Below are 10465 nucleotides of genomic sequence, written 5' to 3'. Positions count from 1 at the left end.
CTTTTTAATTTATATATTTCCAAAATTATTTTTTCCCTTTCATTAAAAGTTGTGACTTTTATGAATAGTTGCTACTTTCCTGAAAGGTTGTGACCCTTTCTAAAATTTGTGACTTTTCCAAAGCGTTATGACCCTTCCAGTAAAGCATAATTATAGTTTGTTCATACTATCCTTTTTTGTCTATAAACAGAGGGGTTTCCTCTCATTTTAAAATAACGAAAATTCTGAACTACTACTTCTTCTTCGTCTCCTTCACAAATAAGTTAAATATTTTCAGAACTTCTTCTTTCTTCTTCTACACACTTAAATATTTGTGTACTTTGATCCTTTTGAGTGGGTCATTGATAAGGAGACACTCTGCATTTAGTGGGCTCGAGTTTTCTATTTTGCTTCATTCTACTGTCAAAGATCCTGATATGTTTTTTAACAATCATTAATTTATGTTTATGGTATTAATTATTTTTTCCTACATATTTTAAACTTTGTTGTGTATGTTTTTGTAAAGTTATTGTTATAAGTATTTGTTAGTATAAACTGTATGTAAATCCAACTATGCAGATTCACAAATAGCTTTTTACATAATACATTTATTTACAACATTCTCTCATGAAATCTTTTATTTTCCAAGAGATCAAGACAAAAAAATTATATGATTTTTTGGTATTGTCATAATAATGTCAATATTTAAAGGTGCAAAAAAAAAAGTCAAATGATAGAATTAAAACTAGCAATTAAGTATAATCACATGATATACAATAATTACTATTCTCTCACGCCAAAGTACTTCTTTTAAAACATTTCTCCCATTTTACGTTACTTCTCTTTCATCCTTTTCAAGGGTCCTTAATGTTTTGTTTGTGCACAATTTCAATTCCAAACACTATCATAACTATATTACATATCGAATTTAGATTTTGGAAGATTGCATTTTAATTTTAAAACACATATGACTACATATTACTTATTCTAATTTCATATGATTATGCAACCTTTGTTCTTGATAAAAACATTAGTTATGCATATATTTTTAAAGATATTTTATATTTTGAATGTAATTGATAGTGTTATACTAACAAAATTTGCAAAGAAGAAAATGGAGAAAGTGTTTATTTGACTCTCTAATAAAAGACACTATGTAACCATGGTAAAACGAAATTATGTGAAGTTTGACAAAATAGTGTTATGATTTGTAATTTTGCCTCTTCTTTTAACATAAAAATGGTAAACTAGCATTGAATAACCTTTTATGAAAAGTCGTCACTTTTATGAAAAGTTGTCACTTTTATTGAAAAGTTGTGACTTTTATCAAAAGTGTCACTTTTATGAAAGGTCACATTTATGAAAGGTTGTGACCTTTTCAAAAGTCTTTTTCAGTAAGGCACAATTAGCGTTTGTTCAAACTATCCTTTGTTGGTTATAAATAAAGGGGGTTTCCTCTCATTTTAAAATAACAAAAATTCTGAAAAATTCTTCTTCTGCAAAGTTAAATATTTGATCTAGAACTTTTTCTTCAACACAATTAAATATTTGTGTATTTTGCTACTATTGAGTGGCTCACTAATAAGGACACACTCTGCATTCATTGGGCTCAATTTTATTGGCAAGTAAGAAACTTGAAATAAAGTAACAACAAACATTTTAAAGAAGACGACAGTATAGTAGTACTGTTGATTAATTAAAAATATAATTTTAAAATAATGAAAATAACGTAAAAGGATGATAATCATATAATAATAAAGGCTAGAGAAATAATACTAAAAATATATAATAATAAATAATGACAACATTAATAATAAATCTAAAATAGTCGTGTTGTATAAAGTATTCAACTTAATGATAATTTAGAAGGTAAACAAAATACATTAGAAAGAGGGAGGGACAAAATTTGGGTTAACGAGTACATTAGGTTTAGGTTAACTTAACTGAGTTCTTCTGCATCTTCCCAAATTCTCAAATCATTCTATGATACATGCCAATTTCAATTGTGCAGTTGTGGACAAATTCAAACTGGTTTTTTCTAGATGTTGCAGCACCAAACGGTTTATTTGGGCTTGGTATCGAGACCAACCAACAACTAATCCATAGTCGTTTATAGGAAATAAAAGTAAACATCAAAATTCATGCACTAAAAAGAGTAATCAAAGACTTAATGGAGAAATGGCGTGTATACCTGACAAAGATTAGGCCCATAAACCTTCTTAGGTTTCTTCCAACCCATGATAAAATCACATATATTTTATTTAACAATAGTTACAATTTGCTTTTAGATGATCAGCTTGGTTATGCAAGTTTGAATCAGAATGTTGCTTCCCTAAAAAAAAAGTAGTGCATAGATGCATAGATTGGAGTTTTCACTTCATATTTTTTATGAGTTATTGTGATATTGATTCATTACTCTTTTTAATTATTATTTTAATAAATTCCTGATATTTTTATATTCATTATGCTTACTAAAAAGGCCTACTTTAACATAAAAATGCATTACTTTAAAATATAGTTAATTACTTTCACTTTTATTTTTACTCTAATTAATGTACTTGAAAAGAAACAAGTATGATAAAATTAATAATATATATTAGATTGAAATTAAAGAATAAAATCAAATTAATTTCAATATTTTTAAAAAATACATATTTTAAAAGATGTTAAAAAGTAACTTTACAAATAAAATAAATATGATGATATATTTGTATTTAAAGTAAACTAAAACTGTTTACTAGATTATAAAAGTGTAGTTGTTCATTAAAATATATAATCAAATTGGTACTTCTACAAGATTTCAAGCATATTAATCTAAATATGTGTTTGATTTAAAAAGTTGAGGACAATCTACGGTAACAAGATCATTTCATATATATTTCATTTTAAAAACTATAAATTGTACTTTTAAACTTCATTAAAATACTTTTTTTTTCATGTGATAAATTTCCTCCAAAAGTTACCTGACTTTTCTAAGAACTATAAATTATAAGATTTTTTTAGAACTAAGTCTATGACACAAATAAATAGACATTAACTCATTCTTCATTTCATTCGCTCTTTAATTCTCTCCCCTCTCATGTCTTATACCAATAAATTCTTCGTCCTTTATTTTTTACTTGCGTCCTAAATATTATACACTCTAGTATAGATCTCTTACTAGGAAAATCAATAATGCAGTTTCTTTTCAACGTTAAGAACTACATTTCGATCAATTTTTTCTATAATGACTCAACTTTCAACAAAATTCAACTAATCCACACTTTTCAAACGCCCTAATGAATCAGTAACATGTTATATTCAATATCAATCACAATTATTTTTCTCAAAATGCTTAATTCAAAAGGAATGTAACCAGTGAGATAGCTCTTCAAGAACAAAATTTTCAACAATTTCAAAAGCATGTTATGCCATTTCCTTTGGTTCTCTTCGGACTTTTCAATTTCATGGCATTGTTTCTTTTTTTCTTTGGATTTTAGAGATAATTTTTGAAGTATCTAATTTATTGTATTTCTCTTTTTATGTATAATCTCAAAACTTCACGTAACATATATGTCTTCATATAATTTATTGAAAAACATATTACAATTATTTTATCATAGTTAAAATAATTTGAAGCAAGTTATATAAATTATTATATTAATTAACCTCATGTTAAATTATTGCAGTATATATTATATCAACGGTTGCTGATAATTTTAAAGCATCTTTCTTTGATATAAAACATTAATACATCATGTTTATAAATTACTTTGGAAAAAATTATTACTTTATAAAGAATGAGATGATTCATAATAATTTTCATCCGGCATGTGATTATTTTTAATAAATATTATGTTTTATTGTTTTTTCCTATCACATTTATTTGAAAATATCATAATAATTTTTCTTTTAAAATTTAATCAAATTTCTATTATAAGTTTTTAATTTTGGGCCTGTAAATGGGCTTTTCATTATCTAGCATGTGTGTATATATATATATATGTAAAGTCAGCAAAGGAGTTTGACAACGTAAGATAGTAAGTTCCGATGTAAGGTATGTAAAGTTAAAACCTCTTTCGCCCTTAAGGCAGGACCTAAACTCGCATGTTCTTTCGATAAATGTCGCTAGAAATTCTATAGTACTTGAAAGAAAGTTATCCTATTTATAAACCTTCTCATGTTGAGTCCTAAACCTATAGCGTTATAGTACTCTTCAAGGAAGCAATATGTTTCATAAAACTATATTTGCCTACAGTTGAAACTCTTAGAAGTTAGTGGTGTACATGTTGCATCAATTTAAAGAAAGCAGCCAGCCAAATAATGTTCGTAAGTGTATAGGTCACAAGATATATGATTCTCAAGATAAAGAAAATTAATCTCGAATTGAATCACAAGCTATGTCATTAATGAATTAATTATTATAAATAATTGCAAGCAGTTGATGTTATAGACTACTCTGCAGCGTGGGGTGGATATTTTTAGGTCTACTACGTGAGACCCTACTCTGCGCACAAAATTCAGATATCATCAGCTGGAGTTTCCCGTTGTAGATTCACCTGACTGATAAAGGCCTGTGGGTAGACCATACAGGACCCCTGGGTGTACCTTGATTGACCTCATTACAAGACTATGTGATTTCACGCGTGGTCATGACAGTGGGCTACATGCCATAAAGGGTCCACTAATCACCGTCAGTAGGCAATCATGTGATTCTTTGACAGTTAGCTTTCCAAAGAGCAAAGAAGTGATATAATGAAGTAAATATATCGCTTAGGTAAATTATAGGCATTCTATATAATTATGCCTAAGCCATTAAATTTTAGATGAGGATCCTTGAGGTTTGCCACAATTCTTGGATTATGTCTCATGTATACACATGCTCAGATTTGCCTAGAAACACCCCAACTTTTCGAAAAGTCTAAATTTACTCGTATTTTTGTGGAAAGACCAAGAGGGTGGGTAATAAATTAAGAATGATGTGTTATGTGATATTTTTAAGTGTTAAAAGGTTGTATCTCATGTTTGCAGTTAGGTAAGTGGCAAACTAAAAGTTCGTGAAAGTTACCATAAATTTTTTTTTTAATGATTTGTCTGAAATTTGGGTCAAATTTCTCGGAGGTTTCCTCCCAATCTATAAAGATTTATGGTGCCCAAAACCTATGAAATCGAAGTTCTACAATTCTAGTTTCCAACGCATCAACCTGTTTGTTCATACAACATTATAATTGAGAGGTATTTGCATTTTCCTAGGAGTACGCAAGAAGGAAGGTGAGGTGGGTCCCCTAGGTCGGTGGAACTTTATATACATCATCTTCTTCGAATTTTCATCATTCTTCCTTCATTTTCTTAGGGAAGAATTAGAGAACTCACAAACCCACTTCTAGGATCAGCCAAGTTACAGATTTTTTTGCCTTAAGTCCTTGAAAAAAGTTGTTCTACGTGTTGAGCTCGTCAACATGGTATAATCTATTATATCGTACTTTGGTGTGTGGACAACATGATTTTGGAAATATTTTAAAATTTGGAGGTGTATTATGAACTTAAAATCAAGGTAAGACCTTTCTTTCATCAACTCTAACTTTGATAAGTTGCAAATGGCAATTTCCGATGGAAATACATATCTTTTATTGGATTATTCATGGTATATTCTATTATTTTGTGATGATTATGGTCATGCCTTGATGTAGTATCTAGGGGGTTGTGAATAAAGTTGTTAAGTCACATGGATCCAGCAAAAAAAAAGGTATGTTAAGGTTATTCCTTACTTACGACATGTTTCCTTAAAGCTTAGGAGCAATGTTTTTGGGTTGTTATTCTTGATATACTTGTAGCCATAATTGTTGATTGTTATTTGATCAAGCTGATATAATCCTCCATTGTCAGGATTCTTATTCAGTTCGTAGTGTCCCTATGTTGGACACTACTATTTGTATAGGTTGCTTATAACTAAATTGCTCGCTTTTAGTGATGAGATTGCTATTGTTGTCCTTGAGGCTATTGTGGTTAGATGTAGGAATGTGAAATATGCCTATAAAGGCTATGTTCTTCCTAAGGGACTATATGGATGCCTAATAGGGATATGAGTTTCCTACGGGGCTATATTGATTCCTACAAGGGTTATGTGTTTCCTAAGGGGCTATATTGATTCCTACAAGGGTTATGAGTTTCATACGGGGCTATATTGACGCCTAAGAAGCTATGTGCTTCCGGAAGGGCCATGTAGTATCCTAAGAGGGCTATGAGTTGTCTATAATCTATGTTGATGCCTAAGAGAGATATGTGCTGCCTACGGGCCTAAGAGGGCTATGTGACTGCCTATGGGGCTAGGGGTATATAGATTGATTGGCATCTTTCGGGATTATAGGGGCTTGAGTAGGTGGTCTTGTGTGTTGTTTGTACCTATCGAGCTTATGGGGTTTTTGTTAAGTTATTGTTTTATTATTTTTGATAAGTTTAAGATTTAAGAGCAGGTCAATACACTTATCTTATCCTTGATCTATTTATCGGATCATTCCAGTACATTAGGATACCTGCTCATAGTTTATTGCCCTTCGTACTCTGTACATTGTTTCATACTGATTCCCCATTGAATGGGCGTGCTGCATTCATGCATGCATGTCCCCGCAGACGACCCAGTAGACCTCCTCAGCAGCAGGACTGACTTTTATTCGGTTGGCTAGCCTCTTTCCTCCGGAGCTGCCAAAGCTTGGAGGTTTGCTAGCCTTTGCTGTATATATTTTTATGGGTTGGTTAGGCCCTGTCCCGCCAATCTTTACTAGTATTAGAGTCTTGTAGACTATAGTGTGGAGTGTATAGTTACGTTATGGCCATGTTGGCCTAGTTTGATGTTTTTCTGAAGTTTTTTAGTTGTTTGTTGTATTGTCTTGATATATACTTGCTTTTAGTTTCGGTATAGAGATCATAGTAGCCCCGACGGCCCAATCAACACTTCTGTGCTAGTTGTTTATTTCTTTATATGGACTCTTGGGACTACTTGTTTCTTTTATATATCTGTAACAGAGGCCTTACCGTCCGAAGGCTTAATTTTAAGTTGAGATATACTTGTTAGCTATCTTGATTGTGTGTGGCTGCCATGCGCTATTAGTAAATTGTTTAGCAAGGTTGGCGCAGGCATGAGTTCTAGAATTAGGAGCCAGTTTCACCCCTTGAGTTTGGGGCGTGACAGCCAGGACCTGTGGCGGACCCAAAATTCTCATGAAGGGGTGTCATGTCACAAATTAGTGTAACTTATTGGGTTATTTGTTTACTTCTTTTATCGAGTCAAAACAATCTTAGAAGGTGGCCTAAAACTTAGGAACTTTAAAAGTTTGTTTAGGAGTTTTTTAGTGGAATAATAACACAATAAGTTAGGAGTTATATTAGAAGTATGAGTTAGTTAATACACGCTCATATTTTATATTCAAGAAGAGCTTTGGGTTGTTTTCTTTTCTTTCCTTCTTTACAATTCCTGTCATCTTTCTTTTGTTATATGGTATCAAGAGTCAGGTTGAAGGAGGAATTTTTTTTCATTTCAGTCTTTTTGTCTATCACTTTATCCTATTAGAGAAGTTTGAAAATGTGAAGGGAAAGATTTTGTTGTCTTTAGAAATGGAAGCCTCAAACTGAGGAAATACTCAATATGGAATAGAAAAACTTGTAGGAACTAACTATAAGTATTAGGAATGTGTATGGAAGCATACCTTTAAGGTCAGGATCTATGGTATTTGATTGTGGGAACTGGCTAAATAATCCCAGTCGATACTCCTGACAATGCCGAATCACGAAGGAAATTAAAGATCAACTGCGGAAAAGCTCTCTTTGCTTTGAGGATTTCTATTATCAAGGAGTTTATTGATCAAATTCATGATGTTAGCTCTCCAAAGACACTCTTGAAAGGTTGTTTACCAAGAAAAATACAACAAGGCTGCACCTTTTGGAGAATGAGTTGGCAATGTTACAACAGGGAGATATGTCAATCTCATATTACTTTTTGCGAGTTAAAAGTATTTGTGCTGAAATTTTAGAGATTGATACTGAAGAGAAGATTAGAATTCCACGCCTATGATGCTATCTTATTCGTGGATTGAAAAAGGAGTATGGTCCTTTTGTCACTTTTGTTCAAGGATGGCCGCAGCAACCATCTGTTGAATAATTGGAGAATATGCCTTCTAATCAAGAAGCTTTAGCTAAACATATGGCTAAAAACCTTGAATTTTATAATGTTCTATTTTCTAAAGGAAAGTTTAACAAGAAAGAATACATCAACTTTGAATAAAATTAAAGAGGAAGAAACAAGCATGGAAAAAGGTGGATGTCCACACAACAACAAAAAGTACTACAAATGTGGAAAAATTGGGCACATCAAGGAAATTTATCGAGTAAAAATTTCCAAAGCCAATGTTGTGTGCTCCAACGAAGGAGATGAGAAAATGAAATGGGAGTAATGTTTTAGCGTCCAAGCTATTGAACAAAAGTTAGGACAAGATATTGTCAATTATGCCAACAATAATAAGAGGGAAGAGTGGATCATTGATTCAGGGTGATCACATCATGTAATTGGAGATGATTCTTTATTCTAGGATATTCGAGATCATCATGGAGACCGAGTCATTATCACAACTAATAACTCGACATATCCAATAGAAAAAGGTGTTATGAAGATTGAGGTTGCTGGTGATAAATCAAAAATTATCAATTGTAGGATGTTTATCATGTTCGAGGTTTGATGAAACATCTAGTTTAAGTTCCTCAAATTAGTGATTCTGGAAAATATGTATTGTTTGGTCCTAATGTTGTAAAGGTTCTCGAAAATGTAAAAGAAGTATCTGTTGATGTTATTTTTATAGGCGAAAAGAAATGTTCTTTGTTTGTTATGTCAGCAGGTGAAGCGACAGGTTAAGCTTATATAAAGAAAACAAGCCAAACTAATAATGTCACAATTTGGCATGCTCCGTTATTCATGTAGGCTATCAAATGTTGAAGCAAATCTCTTCGTAAGTTGGTAGACGGCCTTCCAACCTTAAAGAATGTACATAACATGATTTGTCAAGGTTGTCAATATGGTAAATATCATCGTCTTTCTTTCAAAAGGTCATTAAATCAGAGAAGCGCGATGTTTGAATTGTTTCATAGAGATTTAATGGAACCAACAAGACCAAAAAGTTATAGTGAGCATCACTATGTTATGGTGTTAGTGGATGATCACTTAAGGTTCACTTGGGTGAAATTTTGAATGAAATGAGCGAAGCATTATCCAAGTTTAAGGAGAGGAAGATGTTGTTGTGAATGAGTTCGAGAACAAGATAAAATGTCTCTGTGGTGATAATGTGGAGAATATATGTTAGATGAATTCTTCCAGTACTTTCATGATAATGGAATTGTTCGCCAAATGACTTGTGCAGATACACCTTAAGAGAATGGAGTTGTAGAAAGAAAGCTTGCGTATCTTACTTCACTATGTCTTTCATGGTTACATGACAAGAATCTTCGTCGATGGCTTTGGGCTGAAGCTATTCAATGTGTATGACATGTGATAAATTGGTTGCCTCCTTGTCCATGTACACAAAAATCCCCTTTTGAAATTCTTTATAGTCAGAAGCCAAATGTGAACTATTTTTGAGTTTTTGATCTTGTGTGTTATTTTCATGTTCTCGGAACAAAGAGAACCAAACTTGACCCGAAAGTAAGAAAATGTGTATTTGTGGACTATGATTATTATAGGAAGGGTTGGAGATGCATGGATGAAAAGACAAATACGTTTACCATTTCAAGAGACGTGGTATTTGATGAAGTGTCATCCTTCCTGCTCAAAAGGTTGTAGTTCTTGGAGACGATCAAGATAAATTAGAGTTATTATTTCCTGAAATAAATGGGACAGCACCTAGTAATGAAGAAGTAGAAAGTGTATCTCCAAGTCAGAACATTTCCAGGGAAGGAGGTGCTGAACATAAAGCAACGAGAACGTCAACAAGGGAGAAAAGACAGACGGAATACCTCAAAGATTATAAGGTAAAACTTAAAATTTATTTTGTGACATCATATTTCTTTACAGGAGCATCAACTACTGAAGAACCATTAAGTTATGAAGAAGCAAATGGAAGAATGAAACCTGGGAAATGGTACCCAAACCAAAAAAATGTGTTCCAGTTCCTTGCAAATGGGTATTTTGCTTGAAGAAAAAATCAGATGTTACCATTGACAAGTTTAAATCTCGTCTAGTTGCTTTTGGGTTTTCTCAAAACTATGGATTAAATTATAAGGAGACATTTAGTCTTGTGGTGAGATGGTGACAGTAAGGTCGCTCATTTCTCTAATTGCTTTCAAAGGTTGGAACTTGTGGCAGCTCGATGTAAAGAATGCATTTCTTTATGGAAAGTTGGATCGAGAAGTATTTAAGAAGCAACCTCGTGATTTTTTCTCTAAGCAATTTCCAAGTCATGTTTGTTGTTTAAAGAAATATTATACGGCCTTAAGCAAGCATTACGAGCATGGTATGGTAAAGTTG

Source organism: Solanum pennellii, chromosome 9 (assembly GCF_001406875.1).
Source record: "Solanum pennellii chromosome 9, SPENNV200".
In the NCBI taxonomy this organism is placed as follows: domain Eukaryota; kingdom Viridiplantae; phylum Streptophyta; class Magnoliopsida; order Solanales; family Solanaceae; genus Solanum; species Solanum pennellii.
Note: the sequence above shows the minus strand (reverse complement) of the source record.